This window comes from Hirundo rustica, chromosome 10 (genome assembly GCF_015227805.2).
Source record: "Hirundo rustica isolate bHirRus1 chromosome 10, bHirRus1.pri.v3, whole genome shotgun sequence".
In the NCBI taxonomy this organism is placed as follows: domain Eukaryota; kingdom Metazoa; phylum Chordata; class Aves; order Passeriformes; family Hirundinidae; genus Hirundo; species Hirundo rustica.
Genome location: NC_053459.1, coordinates 20,494,971 through 20,517,404, shown reverse-complemented (window position 1 = coordinate 20,517,404; position 22,434 = coordinate 20,494,971). Strand labels below are relative to the sequence as shown.

Below are 22,434 nucleotides of genomic sequence, written 5' to 3'. Positions count from 1 at the left end.
AGACAAAAAGTGCTTTAAAAACCCCCAGACAATGCCTACTTGGAGGCTACTCTAAAAAAAAGGCAGGTGGTGTCAGGTGGTATCTTAATAGAAGAGAGATGAGATATTTTTCAGATTCTTTGACGTGATGCTGAGACGAAACCCAGGTACCTTGCAAATGACAAATCTCTAACAGCAGGGAGACAAGCGTGTGGCTATGATGGGATCTGCTGTATTTTAGAGATGTCAGGCTGGACCTTGTTTCCATTTAATTGGTGAATCCATCTTGTTCATGTTCCTGGTACTATAGCACCTTAAATTGCATGATAATATGCTTCTCAGTAGAAATGGCATTGGGGAAAAAAAAAAACAAAACAAAAATATATGAGAATTGTCAGGAGCTGCTTTTACAAAATTCATAATCTTAGTTTTGTCATCTCCAGTAATGAATTCAGTGACATAAATAAAGGATTTATCAAACAGAGACCACAGCTTTATCACACTGAAACTTTCTTATGTCACTCACAAGCACCTTTAAAAAGTGAAAAATATCACCTCGAACAAGAGATAAAACAGATATCTAAATGTGCACTTCTAGGAAGGACTTCTAGTATTCTTTTTCCTCACCTGAAGGTACAAATGACTGAAAATGGGTCACAGACAGGTAGTCCCTTCCCTCCCTCACCAGGCAGTCAGCAGAGCTTCTAGATGGGCCAAAACAGAAACGCTGTGACCCTCACAAGGCTGTGGCAGCAGAGATGCCCCTTCATGGGGCAGTACCAAGGCAGGAGCAGTCAGTTTTTCATTGGAAGCTGATAGCTATGAGCATGGGAGTCTGTCAGCTGTCACCAACTTCCAGAACAGGAATCACAAAATCACTCAGGCTGGAAAAGACCTTTAAGATCATCAAATCCAACCATTGCCCCAGCACTGCCAAGCCCAGCACCAAACCATGTCCCCAGGTGCCACATCTCCACGTCTTTTCAATACCTCCAGGGGTTGTACCAAGGATTTGACCAAACCAATATTAAAGTTAACATTTCCTGCCACCACTGCAGGGGAGAAGGGACAGTGTCTCCTGTCAGGAGCAGCTTCTCCCTGCAAAAGAATGCACTGGCACAGCTCTGCACTGTAATATTTCATTCCTTGCCCTGCCTGCACGTCTCCCTTCTCGGGGAGCTGCGGACACACCAAGTAAATCAAAGTGATAAGAATTTATGAAACCCAAAGCAGTGCTGGATTTTGGAATGACAACATGATTGTATATGGGTACTAATAAAAGGCAAAGGTTCCCTGAAGCCCCAGGCTATGAAGTGGAGTAGAGCAATGTGATTAAGAGAGAGTTAAGAGGTATTAAACTTTGAAGGAAAAGGCATTCCATAGTGACATGTTAATAGATCCCAGGAAAGATTTGTTAATGGACTAAAAATTGAGAGGCTCTTTGTAGGCAGCACTAAGTAAAAAGTAAATCACAGTTTCTCCATGGGAGAGGTTCATTTAGAACCTGGAGAAGGCCGGAGCACACCCAGGGTACAACCAGGGCTGCCTGGTTGGGGCTTGGAGCCTGGGACACAGGGAGATCACAGGGACACAGGAAGGGACACAGGGCTGCTTCCAGGGCTGCTGTACCATAGCTCTGCACAGCCACACCCGGTTTATGCCTTCCTTCCCATCGCACCAAGCACATGAGTGAATAAAACCTTATGATTTGAGTCTACGAAGTGGTTAGGGATGCAGCGATGGCAGTGTGACACAAAATATGGCTAAACAATTGCTAATTTTCAATTAAAACACACTGCAATAGCTGGGCAATAGCTGAAAATGAAATATGATCTCATCAAAGTCTGAATCTTGTAAGGACACTGAGACCAATAAAAAACTTGATCTGGCTGGTATGAGATACTAAAATTTACTGATAGCAACCCAAAAGCAATTGTAATCAGGGTGGAAAAAAGGGCAGTAAAATGTTTGTCTTGGCCTGATCTTCTTTCTGTGATCTCCTTTCCAAGCTAACATATTGGAAGCAACAAAAGTGACAATATTTCAGAGCACACTCCTCTCTGAAAGGCAGAGAGCTCCAGAACAAGTAATATTGTCTCTTCTTGATAATGTAAGGCTGCAATTTATTCTTGCTGCATTATAATAAAAGGCATCATATATTCTGTGACATATTGAAATTAGTGGGGGACCTTTACCCTTTACCAGTGGGGAAATTTCATTTCTCCATAGCCTTATTCAGATGCACGTAAGATTCTTGGACTTTCTAACACAAACTCTAGCCTGCATTTCATAGGCAATGCGAAGGTGGCATCATGAACTTTGGATGTGGCTTTGGAGAGGACAGCATGTAATTGCACAGCTGTTATTGCACCATCAAACACAGCCCTTTCCTGCAAAAGAGGCAATCCTGCATGTTTGATGACAGGGAGTGGTGTACTTAGTGACAAGAATTAATAAAACAGTTGCCTAAATTTTGTTTTGGTTTTTTTTTTTTTTCAGACTTGAGGCCCATCAGGAGGCTAAAGATGAGCATCAAACAAGCATCAGCTGATGCTTTAGTCACTCCTTGTGTGCTCAAGTCCTGGGTCAGCCCCAGTGATGGGGTCCTTTCCTGGCCAGGTGTTTTTCTTTTGGCATCCCAAGCCCAGGATGAGCCCTGGTGATGCAGATTCCTTCAGGTAACTGCAGCCAGGAGTTTTCATTTGGGAGTTCATGAACTACATATAGTTGGCAATCAATGGCATCCAATGAGCATTGAAGTTTACAGCTGGGGCTGCATTCCCACAAGTCTCTGCTGGAAAGAAGCTTCCAGAAAGAGGGGCAAAAGCAGGGCTATGGGGTGAGAAGGGAAGGGGTGAAGCTCTGAGCCACAGCCACAAAGCAGGTTTGGAGGGAAGGCTGAAGAGAGTGAGACATCCAGGATACTGTCAGTGTGTGGAGAAGACCCTTTCTCAGAATGGAGGTGGGTGTTTGAGTATCTTAAGAGGAATGGAATTTGTATGGTTGTTTTACAGATGCTCCTGAATGGATGTGTTTGAAGGTGGGGATAAACCAGGGAGTTAGAGGGAGTACAGCCAAGGAGCTGTACCCACTCACCATGCCTTTCAGGCAGCAAAGCAGTGAAAAGTGCAAAGTGAGAATTCAGAACTGGGAGGTTTTTTTTTTTTTTTTTTTTTTTTTTTTTTTTTTTTTTTTTTTTTTTTAAGAGTGTTATATCTCTCTGACAAAGTCCTACATGGCAGAAAAATGCTAAACTGTTAATTTTCTTGGAATGCTTATGATCCTAATTACTTTATTGATTCAATGCCTGGATTACGTGTGGGTTTTGTTCTAACTTTTTGTTACCACTCATGTTTTTACTCTACATAGCACTAAAATTTAATCTATGTGAGCTGTAACTGTCTTAAGGATTTTTGTTGCCATAAGTCATAGGGGTTCTTTTTAGACTATTTCCATATTAATAACTACTTAGTTTTTTCTTCTGTTTTTTGTTTTCCATGAGAAATATCCACCCTCTCTGTGTGGAAGAGGATGAGTGATGTGTTTGTTTAGGGCTTTTTGATTATTTTTATTTCAGTATATATTTCTTAAGTGAGAACAGTCCTCCTAATATCTACCTTCTGGTGAGTGCAGTAAATCATGAAATTATGTATTTATCATCGCTTTTTATTTTTAAAGGTATAATAGAAGGGAAAGCCATTTAGCAAACCAGGTACAAAACTAAGATCTATGTTTTAGGAGCTGCAGGGGAGTTGGAAGAAAATTGGCTCTTGTGATGAAGCGTTATTCAGTCCATCACACATGTGAAGTACAGTTTTGCCCCTGAAGTGAAGAAATGGGTGCTTTTTACTTTTCTATATCACCTTGGAATTTGGAGGATTTTCCTCATGTGTGTTACTGTCCCACTTGGCAGTGGCTCTTGCACTTATATTTGGGATATGCTAACAATGGCAGGGGTAAGTATGTGTCCACTTGCAGAGTGAGGCAGGTAGAGGAAATACGGTCAGGACTGTTTCCAGTTCTGCTTCCCCCACACAGCTGCTCTTCACAATGGGAAAATGGAGATTTTATTGTTTGGTTTTGCTCTGGACCTGTTTTCAATATTAATTGCTCTTGACAGAGTATTAATAAAACTCTGTGGTGTTTGAATTAACCTGTCTGTATGCACAGGAGCAACCCAGAGACCCTGAGCTTTGTGTATCACCTGTCTAAGATATTAGGGAATCATTAACACTTCCATATCATCCCAACGTTGTCTGGGCTTTAGGGCTGTGTCTGTGGTTGAGGCTGCCTCATGCTCCTCAACAGTGATTTCAAGGTCAGCTAAATTAGCCATTAAATTATAAACTGAGAGACTAAGTGACCTCTGGTTATTTGAAAGAGTGTATTTGCTGTAAGCCAATTATAAATATGTCCCAAGAGGCAGGAATGGGTGCATGGTGGGTCCCCTCCTGGGCAGAGGTTCAGCAAGAGGTATTTTCAGTATCCTGGGAGTAATGTTCAGCTTTGGAGGGAATGGAGAGCAGAAGGAAAGGGGGATGCGCTGCAACAACACCTCTTCAGTATTTCCCTTCTTTCACATACAGCTTATTACCTTTAGTGTCACTCTGATGCATGAGAGTGACTGTGAGTGATGTTGATTATGGGCTGTGGGGAGGATGGAGTTTGAATTCTCCTCTTTGACTTTCCAGCACTTCTTTCTGGTACAGAGTAAGATTATTTTCTTCTCTTTTCCTGTTCCTCTTCAGAGCACTCTAAGAATACTAACAGCGTTCTTGTTCTGTGCTTTGCCGAGCGCAGGGCTGCGAAATCCAGCTGGCACTTGCACAGAGATTCATATGGAGAACTGTCCTGGCTTCCTCCTCTTAACCCTCTATAAGGCCAGCCATCCTATTTTTCAAGATACAAATTAATAAAATAAAATGAAAATGCCAGAATAGAAAGTAGAAACTGCTGTTGCATTTGACTGATGTGTTAAGACTGCAGCTTGAAAATAGAGGGCAGATCACGTGAAAATGTTAGTACTGTAAGAGAGAGAACAAGGTTCGGAGAGAAGGAAAAATAATTTAAAGAATATTCTAAGCAAAAGTGCCAGAAGGAAGTTGTACATATTTCAGAGAGACAGATTGTGCAAAGAAGCCTGGCAAAGCAAATCCTTGCAGCAAAGCTGTGAAAATGGCATTGTCTTAGAGCAGTGAAACTCTGCATTTCTCTGCATGAGTTAACCTGACCCCCATCCATTGTTTCCTACGGGAGTGAAATAACTTGATAGGCAGCAGGAGGCAAAATTATTTCAAGTCTTTTGGCATTGCTTCCTGTAACTGAAAAAGTAAACACGGACATCAGCATGTAAACAGGATGCTCAGCTGTAAGTTAGAGCAAGATGTAGCTTGTTCTACATTCAGCTTTTCTAAAAATAATTCTGCTTTAGTAAATAAGACATTCTGTATGTGTATCCTACTTCAACACATTTCAGATTGCTGTCAACAAACTGTAGGATTTTAGTAGAAGGTGTTTGCTAAATAATAAGTAAGGCAAACTGGATTTACTAAATCAGACCTTCTCTGTTTTTGTTGCTAAACTTCTGTATGGAATATGCTTTTCTGTATTTAGATAAATGCTGCTAAGGATTTACTGTTCTATTTGTGAATGTGGCTGTTCTTGCAGAGCAGTCTTATGCCTGAGATACTGGGATAACCAGGAGATGGGTGTTCTACTTTTAGCACCGCATTTGTGTGCCTTTTAGTTTTTTTATAAAACTGCTGCATTTTCTCTTGGAAAGGTATAATTTGGATGTGTAGAGCTGCATCTCATAAAGTAAACCATAGTCCCATGGTATCCTGTGTTGACTGAGTACAGGGAAACTGTAGCTCTATGGGAGACCTGTCAGCCTTTGAGCAAGTTACCAAGAAGACAGAGCCAGGCTCTTACAGCACTGCATGGCAGGAAGCTGAGAGGCAAAGGACATAAACTGAAGTCACAGAGGTTTACATTGAATTTAAGGGAAAAACTTTCTCATTGTTAGGCTAGTCAAGAAGATTTTGCCCAGAGAAGTTGTATAACCTCCAGCTGTGAAGATTTTTCAAAATCTGGTTGGATAAAGCTCTGGGCAGTTATGGCAGACAGCAGTTTTGGATGATAATCTAGTTGAGGTTTTATGTCAAAATCTGATGCACCTGTTGAAACTTCCTTTTGACCTAATAGAAGAGAGCAAAGTGAATTGGAGCCTGGGGGATTTCTTCTCTTGACTTTTCAGCAAAAATGGTGTTCTTAACATTAGATATGGAGTAAACATAAAGTAGGAACAGTGTAACAGGGTCACTTCCTGACTCCTTAAATAACGGACCCAGGTTACATAAATTACACTTGAATTTCCAAAATACTGTTGTCATTAGATTGTTGAAAGGTAAATCAGATAACTTGGCAATAAAGGTTGGAAATAGGGCAAATAATGCACCTTTTTCCTCTGTCTAGATATGACACATTTTGTAATGTGCTGTAGAGGTAGTGTCTGGTATTAGCAGTGAGTGATGGTGTTAGAGGGTGAATTCAAAGCCTGTAAAGAAAGTTGCAAATATAAGGAAAAATGTTAATGGAAAAACGGCAGCTGCCTCTGGCTTGGACATTTCCTCCCTCCACACATACACGTCCTGTGTTATGCTGCAGTTATAAAACAGCTCCTTACTGTACCTGTTTGCCTCTAACCCTTTAGCTTTGGGTAGAGAAGTGTGAGGAGGCACAAATCAATGGGATATGAGACTTGTTTCTTTCCTTTTCACAAGTGTGTGCATGCTATTGCAAACAGAATGCACTTGAGAGCTTTAAGTGGTCAGTCTCATCACAGGGAGGTAGCGAGACCAGCTGAACAGACTCCTTGGTATGGGTTCACCTCACCTTGGTGTAATGTGTACCAGGTCTGCACCAAGAAGTAGAGGAGTGGCTGATTTCCCCACTTTTGTGACTCGTGGATGGTAGGACAGGGAAGTTTCCTTAATCATAGATATCAAACATTCTGGTGCTGAATTGTTTTCTCTGCATGCTATGGAATCATTTTTGTGGGTATATTCTTCAAGCAGTCCTGACTTTTGCAAAAGATGTCAAGAGATCCCCAAGAACACATGGTATGAGACTGTCCTGGAAGAGAGAAAGCCAGAAAACCCTCTGCTTTTTCCCAGTCTCTATATGTTATGCTTTCTTAGTACTTTCTTCAGGCTTTGTATTCTAAGGATTTTGGGCCCGTCCTTGGCTGGATGGGGCTCTGAGCACTGTGTGGTCCTAGATGACCACTTTCAGTATGAAAACTGGCATGTGGCTTGCGAAGGAAAATGAAGGCAGATTTTTGACATTCCAATTCCAGGGTGCTCTGATCACTCAGCAGCTTTTAACTAAGGGAGAGTCTCCACTTATCAGTGTAATGTCAAAGACCAATGCTGGATTCATTTTATTTATTATTCATTTTATGGAGTAATTCTTTCTCACTGCATAGAAGCAAATCAAATGTGGCACTACAAAGGAAGCTGGTGATGCTGTGTGTTCTGCTGGTTAGATGGCAAAAGATGCTAAAGCCAGTATAAACTCAATGTGAGTTGATGAGTATAACTATCTGTTTTCAACACTTCTCCTCTAACACGGCATTCATGCTAATCCTAACAAGCAACCAAGTGGTGATGAAAATTGTTATTTGTGTACCAAACTTTGCTAGTCAGAGCCAGTGGAGCTCTGCAGGAAAGGCAAAGAAGGTCAAACTGCATGAATCTTAATGTGTCATCTGAGTTCCAGGTACTATTTGGAAAGGAATGAAGATATCTGGGGGTAAAGAGTGTATTGCTCTAAAACATTTAAAGAGCAAAAGAAAACTGTCATCTTTAAAACATAAGAGGTAAAACCCATAAATACAGGCTGTATTTTTATGGGCAAGAACAGTACATTTCTTAGTCTGTTGCACAGCTAGCCTTTTGGCATACTAATTGCTGAAATCATGAACATCCATAGCTTCAAGCTGGTTGCTGAAGTTGTCCCACTAAATCTTAATACAAAAATTTAAAAAGTAAAAAACTTGACTATTGCTACTTCTTCCCAAATTCTCCTCTAATGCCACTGTTGTTCTAATAAAGTGATTAGACTTTCTTACCTCAGCTAGGGATGCTGCTAAACCAAGTTGAAATACCCGTCTTGCTGGGATTATCCCTCAGGCACTGTTTAAATGACACACCAGCAAATACATCGACTTTAACTTGACATTTGTTGTCCTTGCTGCTATCCCCTGCTAGTTCTGTAAGACACTGAATTTTTCCCTTGGAGTCATGAGTAGTGTTTAAGGAAAAAAAAAAAAAAATCTGTCTTTATTCTTAGAAATTACATTTTTGTTGATGAGCCATCCATTTTCTGTCACTTATGAACTTCAAATTGTATGCTGTTTTGACAGCATTTTTACTCTTGGAGGTATCCAGCAATACCATCACATTTCAAAAAACCCCCAACTGTTCAGAGCCAAATTGTCTTGTTCCATGCACTGATGCTCAGTATGAAAGTGAACCAGAGCAGTGAAAAGCTATTTATTACATGATGGCATCTTCAGGCCTGTGTTAGTATTTCATTCTACTTATGTTGCCACCTTAGCAGTCTGCAAGTTGTTTTGTTTAAAAAGTAACTTAATCACCCTTAATTTTAAAAGTTTTGGCCATGGGAATTAAAACGGTTACCAATCCCAAATTACCAGCTGAAATGAGAATAAAGGAAAATGCTAGGTACTGAAGCAGTGCTGCCTCTCACATGGTCTTTCTTGGATCCCTTCAGCCCAGAATTTTTTTTAAAAAGGCAAGATTTACCTGTAAAATTGGCATGCATGTCTCTGCAATGATCCCTGCTATTGATTTGTTTATCCTGATTGGAATTGCAGCCCATGCACTGACAGAAGTAGTGTGAAGAGGTCAAGTTGGATTCAGTCACGTGTAAATTGCAATCACAGAGGTGTGCTTGAAATTAAAAGGTTTAATAATATACCCTTTACAGTCCATTAGGACAAGTAAATCAGGTACGAGATGTGCCATAAAGAAAGTGTAAGCCTTGGACAAACAAACCCCCCCCGAAGTACCCACTTTAATCTGCATTGGGTGTTTTACTGGCTTGAGTTTGCTTTTACTATATGCAACAGATAGGCAGCACTGACAGGTGCAGATAAGGTTTTGATAAAGTTGTAGTGCCCTCTTAGGTTTTCAGTTATCTTACAGTGTTTGCACTATTTGACTCCCTTGGGGATGTGAAACAGTGAAGAATTACAGCCACCAAATTAGAGAACAAAGCTTGACTGTATGGATTTCATAGCAGCTCATGTAAATGTTTTTCCTGTAGAGCTGACAGGGGATTAACACGTTCTCTGAAGCCACCTTTGAATCAGCAGTGAGCTGCCTTCCATTCTGTACCTTGTGTAGTCTCTTATGCTAATGCAAAGGACATGAAACCCAGTGTCAGAATGTATTTTAACTTTTTTTAAGAAGGTTTGGCTGGATCACAAGACCAGGTACAGGTTTAAATGGAAGTTCTATCAATGCTCTTCCACAGAGGATCTGTATGTAGCAGAACCTGCTCTGCTGTGGGTACAGCCACACGACAGGCCAGAAAATGCCATGGAAACAGCAAAGAGCGTACAGCCCTTGGGTGGTCTCCAGGCTTTTTAGACATTTAAGAATGAATTTAAGTCTGAATTATGGCAGGAACAGGCCTCATAACATCAACAGAATCAGGAATGTGCGAGCTCCTGCAAGTGTAAGCAGGGGCAAGGAAACAACCCCAGGTGCAGTGGGATGGACGGTCCCTGCTGTGGGTAGTGCTGCTCTGTGAATCGGTAAAAACTGTGGTGTCCTGGAATGGAAATAGGGGATGACCCAGCAGTATCTATGCTGAAAGTAACTCTACCATGGACTTACAATGTGAGCCATAAGGCTGATTTCAGTGCTCAGCACTGCACTGACAACAGGATGCAGCATGAGTTGAGTGGCAGCTTCCCACCAGATGCACCAAGACTTAAGTCTAACTCTGTCACTACTCATAGAGTATGATTTGGCTCTAATCACAGTTTTTAAAATATTTCTGTTTTTTACACACTGGTCCCCTGGAGGGTTAAAACTGAAATGCCCTTGATTCTGTTGATTTCAGTGAAAATTTTAACACCATTTTATCAGGTTTTGATTTAATTAGTCTGCTTCAGGGAGAGAATTAACATAGCATGTACAGCCCCTCTATTTAAGTGTACCCAGAATTGTATAATAGGGAAGTTTGTGCCAAACAAACAGCTGGGCTCTGTCTGGAAGGGCTTATATTCTGGTGGCACAAACAAAAATACACAATAAATACAAACACAGAACAGCATGTGGCCATTGCAGTTGGTAGTAAATGGAAAGAAATTAAATTCTTCTGTTTCTGTGATGGTTTTTCTGCTAAGTGCCTCAGAATTATAATAACTTGTTATTGTTTCTTTGTATGGACTTTCTCTTGACACACTCCCCTTCTAAACAGCTTCTGTTCCAATATTTGGACTATTAGGCAGATTTCTTCTTATAACTTGCACCTTCTTTCCTTGTCTTAGACTCTTGTGATAATTTTCCTTCCAAGTTATAGCATCTCTCCATCACTGATGGTTCCATATGGTCACTCAATTCATAGTTAATTAGATTACTCTATAGAGAAGCACTGCACTGTGCTCTAGTGTCTCTCCTGATGGATCACTGGGCAAAGTCCTCACTCATGAGGACTTACATTGGAATGTGATTTTAATTATTTAGATACTTACAACAAACTGCCAAAAGCTACATTAAGAAAGCAATGCTATATGTTTCTTTAAAAAACAATTGTAAAGAGGTGCCTAAAAGCTAGTGAAGTTTACATTTGATGTAATGAAAAAAAAAATCAGATTTCTTGCTATTTATAAACAAGAGTAAAAACATTTGGGCTCTTATACATCATTTTCTTATTTTTCTGACAGCAAACTTGGGACAATCCTTCCCACAGCAGTGGAAGCTTTTTTTGTGTCTTGTCAGAGATAAGGTGACTGTGTGGAAAAACAATGATGATAGGGATCTGTAATTACTTGTGACCGATGAGCATATCTGACACTGTTTCCTGGTATGCACTGATAATTCTCTGAGGTAACAGGGAAACAGACAACTTCCTCTGCTGGCAGTAGATATTTTATGTTCAGGATGCTGCTTGTGGTGAGGTTTTGGGCAGGATTGCTGTACCACAGCGTGAAAATATTACGAAAAACAATGCATGTCTGGGGAGCATCTGTTAAATGTTTCTGTCTTTCAGGCTGGTATAGTATGAATAAAGAGAAAATGAGTCCTGGGAGACAGAGAGCTCTTTCAGATGTCAGTCCTCCAATTAACTCTGTAAGGGCACACCAGAGCATCTCTGGGTAAAGGCCATCTATCTTTTTCTCTTAATATGAATGGTGGCAATATAATTATTTTGAGTGGTGAAAGAAGATTCTCTCAGGAGAAATTTTTCTTGATTCAAAAGGACTGATATATGCAAAGTCAGAACTGGACCCAGTAGCAGCTTTATTTTAAGCTGAACATTTAAAGTGTATATGCTGTTTTAAAGTTTCTGAGAAGCTTTGGAAATGGGAACTAGTGTAAATTATGCAGAGGTCTTGGAGCTCAAATAACTACAAACAAGCTTCCAAATCTACTACTAACCCTCAAAACTACCTCTACCTGAACAGCCTAAATGAAACCCTGTGCTCTGGAAGGGTAAGAGGATAACATTTGGCTTAACTGCACTTCATCCTGTGCTTCTCAAAATGATCAGTTGCACGACAATCATTAAAATCATAGGCTATACGTTACTGTCCTTGGAAGCAAATGATACATTGCAAGATTTGAGGGTCTTTGTCTTTTATCACAGCAAATTGAATCTGTCTATGCCAACAGGGGCTCTTTTTAGATTGTTCCTTATTTTGCTAGCCCTGCTGCTTTTAAATAAAATGTTTTGAGCTAATAAAGAACAAAAATGCTGATGTTTGTGTTGGCTTAAGAATTGCTGTTTCCTTTAAGTCTCCTTTCTTGCTAAGTACTGACTATAATGCAGCTCCAGATGAAATCAACCAGTAATTAGGGGTTGTCTCCTTTCTATCTTCTCCACAATCTTCAGCAGTTAGCTCTCTTGTTCAAAAACAACTGGAGGTCAGGTTATTCGAAGAAACCCCGGGATGAGCTGAACGATCAAGACCCAGAAAAGCCTGGGGCACTGTAGTCTGTAGTGTTCCTCCCCCATTTGGAACAAATTACCTATCCCAGCTTCAGACCTCAGTGGGGGAGAATATAAATTGTTTTTTATTTAGTCTTAATGTTGTGTTCGCCACCCTACCTGCGCGCAGAGTGTTTGCTGTAAGCGTGAGCCCTGCAGGTTGCCAAAGGGCCACTTGCAATGCTCTGTCTTCTGCTTCTGTTCCAATTTTGCTGTGTTAGCCATCCTGGATTAGAAGCCTAAACAGGGCATCGAGCATGAGGTGGAGAAACCTGGAGAGGGGGGAGGGAAGTCTGGCTGGAGAGCAGCAAGGCATGTATTTCATGGTAAAAAGGTGTAACAGGATCTGAAAGGGCCAGGCTTTGGTGAAGGGGAAAAAAAAAAAGTGTAGTTAAAAAAGAGGATATATTCTATAAGCAAGATTAAAGAAAATTAAATTGGAGGATTAAGGCTCAGCTTCTCTACCTGTTCTCATTTTCTGTTTCAATTCACAAAAACCTCCTAAAATCTACCAGTGATTATTCTTTAAATAATGAAAAAAGCAAGAAGCATGTCTTCTCTACAATCTTCATCATAGTAACTGTTTCTCTTGTGAAACGACTTTGGGTGTTGTAGAGTCCTGCTTATGAGGAATGTTGATTATATCCGCTCACATCTCTTGAATGAGTAGGTCTGGGATTCTCTGAGTGCTGTGTCTAGCTCTGGGGCCCCCAACATAACGATGATTTGAGGCTGCTGGAGTGAGTCCCAGAAAGATCAGAGGGCTGGAGCATCTCTCCTATGAAGTCAGGCAAAGTTGGGGTTCAGCCCGAAAAGGTTTGAGGAGACGTTAAAGCTCCTTGCAGCACCAAGAGAGCTGCACAGACTTTGGGGAACTATGCTGTGCAGCTTAAGGATACAGCTTTACTGAGTGGGAAGGGAAAGGAGGGGAGAACCCACTGCAGGAAAACTTTGAGAAGAAATAGGACTTCCATCTCATTTCAAAATGATAGATTTCAAAGTTAAAAGAAAATGCGATTAAGTAGGGAGTAATTTCCTTTACAGAAAAAATAATCATGCTCTAGTTTAAGCTTGGACAAAAATTAGAATTTCCTGCTTTTGCTAGTTATTCTTTGTAAGGCACGGATCAAGGACTAGAAAAACTTCAGATGCGCTGCAGAACCACAGAAGTTCTTTTGCATCACTGTGCACTACTTAAATTGTACTTGAACATGAATCAGACATTCTTCCAATTGTGCAAAGTATGTGTGCTTAAAAGCCGTTTTTAGGGAGGTATTTCACTGCTTATGGGATGATGAATAATTAATGGCTTGTCTAAGTATGTTGCATTCCTCCTTGTTTAGTTATCCTTTCCTCAGTACTTGGGGAAGCCACGGGAGCCCTTCTAGGCTTAATTTTGTTATCTTCTCACTTTCTTAACGGTGTACAACTATGTGCTCCTGTCCTCTGGATCAGACTATTTGATTGTACAGGGGTAGAAACCGACCCTGAGCTAACCTGGAGTTACCTTAGGAGGTGCATCGAGGCAATTCAACACTTAGGATGCCTGATACAGGAACATGAGCTCTAGTGAGTTTCCATGATCCATTTAATGTCTTCATTCTTTGGAAGCTACTGCTATTAGCAGGGTTTATAGGTAGGTAACGCTGATTTTTGTTTCTTTGTAGTGTTATTTTTCCAACTTCATTATTTAAAAGGTCATTTTCCAAGGTTGCTAGGTCTGAAATGACTGTTCTTGGCAGCGGCTCCAACTGTCTCTTCATTTCATTAATTTTCTTGCTGAATCGTGGGTTTGTTGTGAAAAATACGTATATCCAATTAATTTTTCAGTATAAAAGGCAGAGACTGCCCATAAAAAGGAATTTTAGACTTTCAAACTGCATTTAGCAGATGGTTTTAAAGGTATTTAATTTCTTGTTTCCTCAAGTGGGGCTTCTGTTATTTAAATGTGCGGTGCCTTTAGCCTGTGTAAAGTAGCAGGACTTGACATTCCAGGCATGCCTACCAGTCCTCTTGGTCTCAGTACCTTCCTTGATTAAATGCTGTGGGAATGGGCGATAAGGTGCAGGACTGTAGGTCCCTTTCAGACCTTTAAAATTACAGTTTTAATGCTCTCCTTCTCCTGCACCAGAATAAATAGTCCTGCCAACGACAGTGATCAGTGTCCTCCAGCAAGGGAGAGGACATCACCCTTCACAGTGTCAGTCCACCAGCGTGGCAACCAGGTAGGATCATTCTTATATGAATCGCAGACTGAACTCACTTTAAAATTAGATTTTTCTGTTAGTAAATCGAATGTAACCCAAAAAAGCAGCATCAAACCCAGCAAGGATTAAGGGAGCCACGAGGTGGCACTTCTGCTGCATAGAATGCCTGAAGCTCACTCACTTTGCAGCCTGGTAAAAATACAAAAAGAAACCAACCAACCAACCCAACTTACACTTCCAGAAGCAAAGTAAATTTATTCTTATAAACAGCCATTTAAAGTCAGGAGTTAAAACCATCACATGGATTCCTTTCAACCCAACCAGAAGCTGGACTCGATCCTTGGGAGTCTCTTCCAATTCAAGTTATTCTATGCTAGACTTTCTGTAAAGCAAAAACTTAGAAACTGCCTTATTCAGTATCTCAAGTCAGTGAAGTCTCTTTAAACTTGATATTCAATTTTCTATGTTTCTGTACCCATTTCCAAACTCCCTGATATATTTTTTTGATAAGGAAAAATGTGTGCCAATACTGAAGCGTTCTATGGATGTACAGCTTTCATGCTGTTTCCTTTCAGAAAAGTTCTAGAGAAGGTTTTAAGTTTGTATTTGATTATCCTGCATATTCTTTTCTAGTCAGGTCATAATAAGTTTTTGCAAAATGAAATTGCTTGGAGGTTTCTTTTTCTTCATAGTGTAAATATTTTTCAGTTTCCCCAAATGCTGGGGTGCCACTTGATTTTTTTTTTTTTTTTTTTTTTTGACTGATTTCTAGAGTGTGTGGTCATGATTCAGTACAAAAAAAAAAAAAAAATCCTTGCCAGTTGTCTCAAACTTCTTTTCCCTTTGGTCCTCTGTACCGAGGTCGGCAAATGCTCTTTGCTTGTGATCTGTGATGAGGCCAATCCTTGGCAAAAAATGTTGGGGGAAGGGAGGAATTCTTAAAACAGCAGCAGGAAGACAAGGGTCTGGGCAGCAAAGCACGCCTGGTTTTAGCAAAAAGTTAATGGAATTTTGTATTTGACTGACTTTTGGCTATTGCTTAGTAATTAAGAGACCTGTCCAGGAATTTCTGACTAAGATGGAGCAGAGTCATGAAACTCCACACAGCTTTCCTAGCAAACTCCTAACGAGTTTGGAGCCCTTTGTGAAAGCATGTGGAGTCATGGTTGGTGCACTTTGCTTTTGGAGATGATTTCTCTGTTGCAGTCTCAGCTCACTTGTGCCAAGTTTGGGACTATCCAGAAGTAGTTCACAGCTGAAGCAAGGAAATGAGAAACTGTGGTGGTGGCTAATCTGTTTTAAACTTTTAAACTCAGCCTTTCTTACTGAATGGGCATGACTGGCTTAAGCTACACAGGACAAAATCCTAAAGTCTGGAGTGACTAACAAAAGCAGTCTATAGCCACGGCTTATACCTGGGGGTGGTATAGAAAAGAGAAGAATGTAGGAAAGAGAAGAGTTATAACATGTTATTGCAGAAGATAAAAAAAATTGTGAATAAAAACTGATGAATCATGCTCCAAGTAAGTGTGTTTGTACATCTACAAGCCTGGTAGATTTTTTCCGGCAAGAAAAGTACACCTCCAGCTGCAGCTGTTTTTACTTCTTAATGCTGAAAAAAGTACTTTATTAATGAGGACTGTAGATTAGTTCACCTGCTCTTCAGTGACTATGTTACTTTTCTTTTTTTTCCCCTAAATTTGTTTTCAGAGCTACAGCAGTCCAGCCAGACTTCCCCATTAATACTTTATTAGCAGAAGCCAGTTCTGTTATAAATGCTTGAAATTTGCTTTTCTGTCTGCTTATATATGCACCATATGCCTGGAAGACTTCTGGAAGACTTTGTTTTCTGCAGCAGCTGCTGGGCTAAGATGCCTTTATATCAATAGAAGTTTTTATTCAGCAGAGAAAACATTTTAAATGCTCTTTCTTTTTCTTTCTTTCATAAATGTCTTTCTGGGAAATGTGGCTGGACATATTTCTCCTTTTTAAAATGGACACTTTTATCAGTAATTCCCTCAGGGTAAACAATACTGACTTCAGTATTGTAAACAAACACCGGCTTCAGACAGTGAAATTTATCAGGGTGATGCTTCTCCCGCCTTTGTTGAACAGCTGAGCCCTGTACCTTGTGTGGTAGCATCCGGGATTACAGGGCAAATTGTAGATTTAGGGAGAGAATTAACAGGAAAATGCTTCCAAGCAGAACTAAGTCATTAATCTGGGTCGGGGAAGTTTGTTTTATTAAGGAGACAGTATTGTAATGACAGCGCATTCAAGATCAGAGTTTACCTGTTGAGAGGCTTTGTGAAAGCAGTGTAATTGCAGCAGTTCAGACACCTGCAAACCGGTGCTCTGGTGCGGTTCGATCCTTCTGGCATTAGTTTGAGGCGTGCCCGCAGTGCCGGGACGTTCAGCCTCGCAGAGATGCGCAGGGATGTCCCGGCTCTGGGTCCTGCCTGGCCCCGGGTGCGCTCATCCCCTCTCATCTCCCCTCCCAGCTCCGGGGCTGCGCGGATCTAACTTGTACAGGCACAAAAAGCTGCAGATCAGACATTATCCATCCCCCCCTTCCCCCCTAAAAATGTAAAGCAAGGCTTGAACACCACCGTTATCTGCCAAACGGTACAAAAGAGAGTTGGGGCCGTTCAGCCTGGAATGAGAAAACTCCAAGGAAACCTCAGACGCAGACCTAACAGAGCGGGAGAGGGGCTTTCGACATGGGATGGAATGGGATGATGAGGGAGAATAGCCTTCGCTGGAGAGAGGGTAGAGCTAGATTAGATATATAAAAGAAACTCTTCTCTGTGCGGGCGCTGAGGCCCTGGCACAGGTTGTCCAGAGAAGCCGCGGCTGCCCCATCCCTGGCAGCGCTCAGCGCCAGGCTGGACAGAGTTTTGCGCACCCTGCTCTAGTGGAAGGTGTCCCTGACCACGGAGCAAGAGTTGTAACAAGATGCTCTTCACAGCCCAACCATTCCGCGGTCCCGTGAACCCCCTCCCCTCCCGTCCCATCCCGTCCCGGCGGCGCTCGGGGCTCGGCGGCTCCGGCGCGGCCCCGCGGGCGCTCCCCGGGGTGGCCCCTCACGGCCGGGGCCGGGCGCGCTCCGCTTTACGGCTGCTGAAAACTCCCTGGGCGGGCCGGGCCGGGCTGTGCGGCGCCGGGCATCGGGCAGGGCAGCGCAGGTACCGCCGGGCGAGGCAGCAGGTACCGCCGGGCACGGCGCGGGGCAGCGCAGGTAACGCCGGCTCGGGCGGGCGGGACCCCGGGCTCCTCACCCCGACCCCGCGGGCGCGGCGGAGCCCGGCTGTCAGCGCGGGGGCGAACTCGATCCGCTCCGTGCGTGCTTTTTTTTTTTTTTCCCCCCCTAAAAGTTGCTCAGAACTCGGTGAAATAAAAGGATCCGCGGTTGCTCCTCCGGGGGCTCCGGGCTGGGTTTGGGGTAGGACAGGTAAATGCGCCGTGCGGATGGTCCCGCACAGCCCCCGGGCGCTCCCGCTGTTTCTCCATCCCTGCTTCCCACTGCCCGCGTGGAGCTGCTCCGTGTTCTGCTCTTGGCTTTCTGTTCGCTGAGAAACGGGACGCGAGCGTGGTCTCGCCTGAGTTTAGAAACTGCACGGTGTGCTGGCTCCTTAAAGCTTTTAAGTATTTGAGACAGAGCCCCCAAAGCACGGTGAGCTGTGTCACATGTTGAAAACTTGCTGCCAGCCGTGAGCGCTCCCCTCGGGATGACAGGGCGCACACCCCTCGGGATTTGGGGTGCGCTCAGGGTACCAGGAACGCGACCGGGCAATTTTGCAAGTTTCATTCTAGGACAGCGTTGTGATTGTCGTCGTCGTCCTTCTGCGTGGTCCTCAGTGTCTCGGTTTCTCCATCCATGCAGAGTTCCTTGACTTCGGCAGGTCTCCTGTAACTGACATGGCCTCAAAATTGTAATTAACTCCACAACGAGTGTGGAGTTGACACTTGCAAAACAGCGCTGAGGCATCTTGCTGACTTCAGCTGAAACTTGCAGCATTGTTGCTGAGTCATCAGGACAGAAGTACTCGGGGAAGAAATGAAGAATTTGGATTTTTAACCCTAATGTGAGCAGCCTGTTTCATCTTTGGCTTATTTATTACTTGGTACATATTTCTTGCATTTACAGGCAAATTTATTTGTTCAGTGGTTAGCATATGGAAAGCATTAGATGACTGAAACCATAACGATGCCAGTCCTGTATATCAAGCAATACTGTATGTATTTTTAGAATTTTAATCTAAAGAGCTCTTGTATGAGTCCCAGTACATCCATAATGCAGCATTTATCTCTGCTATCATCAAAATACTGAAGGGTGTCTTCTGAATTTTGGTCATGGATCACATTCCTAGTAGATGTCTTACCTGTATAAATAATCTACTATAAAGTTAATCACCTGAAATAAGCCGAAGAACAATCTGTTGATCTGTTTAGCAGGTTTTTTTTTTCAGCTGGAGGTTTTTAATTAAAAACTCTAGAGCTGCACACACAACATTTTCTTAAACAGTAAATTATCCCAGAGAAACATACTTTTTTCCAAGCTTCATCAGATATTTCTTGATTTTAGTGTCTATCTAAACTTAGCAGAGGTTTATTTTTTCATATCCTTAAAATTGAGAGTTTTACATTGCTGAAGTGCTGGCTGAAACTGTACTAACAGATCACATTGTCTGATAACAAAGCAATACTTTGGTTTGTGATAATGGAAAACTGGTTTTCTTTTCGTTCAAGAGTTGGGTCCAGGTTGTTTATCTGAAGCAGAAAATAAGATTTAAATGGGAAGAAAGTCAGAATTGTCTAAGTTAATAGAAAGATGCTCGTGGTTCACATGCATATCACAAGCTGCAGTTTTTTGGTAGCAGCTCCCACAGTCATGCTGGATCATATGACTTCCCACTCTGTTAATCTTCATAGCTGAAGTCTTTGCTTGTCACTGCTGTGGTACATACCTGCATTATTATTTTTTCCCCCTTTTTTAAGTAACCTCAGGTTATGAATACAAACTAGACAAAAATAGACCTTCAAAGTGTTTTATCTTCCCCTTAATAAACAGATTTATTTCAGAAGTTCTTAGTGATTCACATGTAATCCTCCTCAGACTTTTTCAGTGGCTCTGAATTTTCTATTCTAAACATAATTTTGTTGGCCAGGCCAGCGTTCCTTTAGTACAGAATTGCTTAAACGCAGCTTTGGCAGGGTTATGCCTTTTCTGTTCTGTTCTTTTCTAACCCTCTCTTCCCCTGTGATTTTGCTTTGGTGTTTAAACTTGTGCATTATAAATACATTTATAAATGAGTTCTTTAGGAGTATACAATGTAATATGCGGACATCATTGATAAATGGCTCTAAATTAAAATTTGGTAGGACTGGGATCCTGTTTTGCATTTTTGTGCAGATCATGCTTTAGTTTGCAATTAATCCAACTATGAAATAGGCATTATCTCCAGCTGTGGGATAGAGCAGATACTGATGTGGAAATTGCCTCCAGTAAGTAACTCCGTGTTCTGACAGAAAAGAGTTTCTAGCCAGGTGGGGGTCAGTCTCTTCTCCTGAGTAACAAGCAAAAGGACAAGAGGAAACTGCTTCTGCCTGGGGGGTGGTTCAGATTGGATATTGGAAAAAAAATTCTTTGCAGAAAAAGGCTGTTGAGCACTAGAACAATCTGCTCGGGAGAATGGAGGGATTTAAAGGATGTGTAAATGTGACACTTGGGGGCACAGTTTCGTGCTGGGCTTGACAGTACTGGGTTAATGGTTGGACTCTATGTACTTAGAGGCCTTTTCCAGCCTAGGAAGTTCTGTGATTCTGTCATCAGTTGAAAGCAATGCATTATGTTCTCAGAGACTTAGCAACATGTTCCAGCACTTTGTTCCTACTCAGGCACGCCTCAGTTGGGTCTGTCAGTTTGTGTGTGTCTGGTTAACGCTGCTGTGCAGGGAAGCAGCGAAGGTTGCTGTTTATCCTCCAGTACCTGTGTAGTTCCAAAAAACTGATAATCAAGTACACCTGTCACAGCCCAGACTGAGTGCAGACGAGCAGTTGTTTTTTCTCAGCCATTTTCTTGCCGTGGGATCTGTTGGTCAGTTGGGATCTAGCAGAGGAAAAAATACCAGGATTGTGTGCGTATCTGAAAGCATAGTCAAGAAGTAATCAAATGAAGGTTCACCAACACTGCTTCTTCTGGTTTCTTGTACAAATGTGTTTGCAGTTCTTTATGAGTATCTGAACTAGAGAATAGGTGCAGGAACTGAATAAAAAAAAGATGCTGTTATTTATTACTGATCTGTTACTTGTGTCGAAAATTGATGACACAACCCTGTTGACATGGGTTGTTGACCTCAGTAAGCCTTGACTTTGAATTCAGACTGCTTAGCTCTATACACTGCTAAGCACAGCATTCCACCTTTATCCTGAGCCAAAGGATTCACCAGTCATGCAGTTGTTCTGGGCTTTCTGCTTGAAAATCAGAGGGATATGTCTCCCAAACATATGTAGGGAGGGGGATATACCCAACAGTCATCTGGGAAGTTGAACTGGTAGAATTGTTGGGTCTGTTCTTTAGTTTTCTCCTGATTGCTTGTTTTAGCTTCTCAGTTAACTGTTTTCCATGTAAATACAGATTAATTTGAGAGAACTTACAGAAAAGCTGCAGTCTGACCCAACCTCTATATGACTGGGCAGGAAATGTACTGTGTCTTAGCGTTTGGCACTAATGGGATCGCTCCAAGAATCTTCTGTCAAGTTTGGTTGTTCATACTTCAAGCAGGTTGGTAGAGAAAGGGACTTCAGAGAAGAACTGTAAGAATGAATAAGGGTTGAAAATAGCTCCTGAGGGAAAGATTCCAAGAGCTCAATATGTTAAATATTACCAAAGAGAAAGGAAGGGAGGAACTTGAGTGCAGTGTTAAAGTGTGTGCCTTGTGAACAGAAACTCTGTGATGAAGCAGAAGATGGTGGGATATCAAGATCCTGTGGCTTAAATATGAGCCAGACACATTTGCAGTAGAAATGAAAACTGCATCTTCAGCAAGAGGGTAATTTGTTGCACATTATGGTAGGATATTCATCAAAGGAAAATTTTAATTCAAATACGGTAATCTTCCTTCAAGATGTACCTAAGTAAAACTTAATTGAGGACATGTGTCCATGTGCTCTACAAGTCACAGCAGATGATCAAAGTATTTTTTTCTGTATCTAAATACCTGCATCTACATAAAAAGACAATAATAAAATATGGTTAGCCCAAGAGGCTGTTGAAATTAGAACAGAAGTGATGGATAACTGAAGACTTTTAAATGTCCAAAATGCCTGGAGACAATGAATCACAGAATCACAAAATAGTTAGGGTTGGATGGGATGTCTGGAAATTATATAGTCCAACCCTCAAAACAAAGAACTCTAAAACAAGAATTTGTTTTTAACTGTACTGAAGATTGCAAAGTTGGGTTGGCAAGTAATTATTTAGCAATGCAAAGGTCTTATTATGCTCACTTTCTGCATTAGGAGGTCTTGGCCATTTTAAATACTAATTTAGCACGCCAGTTGCTAAGATTCCTTACAAGTTTCCATGAAAGTACTGTGGAAAATAAGGTGGTTGAAGTTCAGAATCTGAAAGAAAGGTGAAATTAAAAAAAAAAATCCTGCTGTCATTGAGTAACTTTCATAGAAGAGATCACTTGGGCTGCTGTAGAAAACTGCTGAATACTACAGGGTGGTAACAGAACATACTGTGTGTGGGGGAATTACTGGAGGTTTTGCAAGGAGGGATTTGTAGATCCTGCAGAGATTTGGGGGAAATCTGTGTTATAATGCATTATCTCCTGCGGTGAAGAGGCAGCAGGAATGTTCTGAGGTTTTTCCTGTGCTCAGTTTTACATGCCTTTAGCAGTCTATGCTTTCAGCTCTTAGGCTTAGTGGAATTGTAGGCAGCTGTGCTGGTTTTGCAAGGGATAGAGTTAATTTTCTTCCTAGTAGCTGGAATGGG

The 22,434-nt window shown here is 41.7% G+C and overlaps 1 protein-coding gene across 6 annotated transcripts in view; it reads left to right on the top strand.

The window, feature by feature from the left end:
• Positions 1-2,728: 2,728 nt before the first annotated feature.
• The window catches only part of NAALADL2 (N-acetylated alpha-linked acidic dipeptidase like 2), a 430,994-nt gene continuing 411,288 nt past the window's right edge, over positions 2,729-22,434 (top strand). For 3 of the 6 annotated variants that reach the window (XM_040074854.2, XM_058422010.1, XM_040074857.2), the window contains exon 1: positions 2,745-2,941. The gene's annotated coding sequence lies outside the window, so the exon portion shown is untranslated. Of the gene's footprint in view, positions 2,942-18,315; positions 18,518-22,434 lie in introns of all 6 variants that reach the window. The other 3 variants (XM_040074859.2, XM_040074858.2, XM_040074855.2) reach the window with 2 other exon arrangements.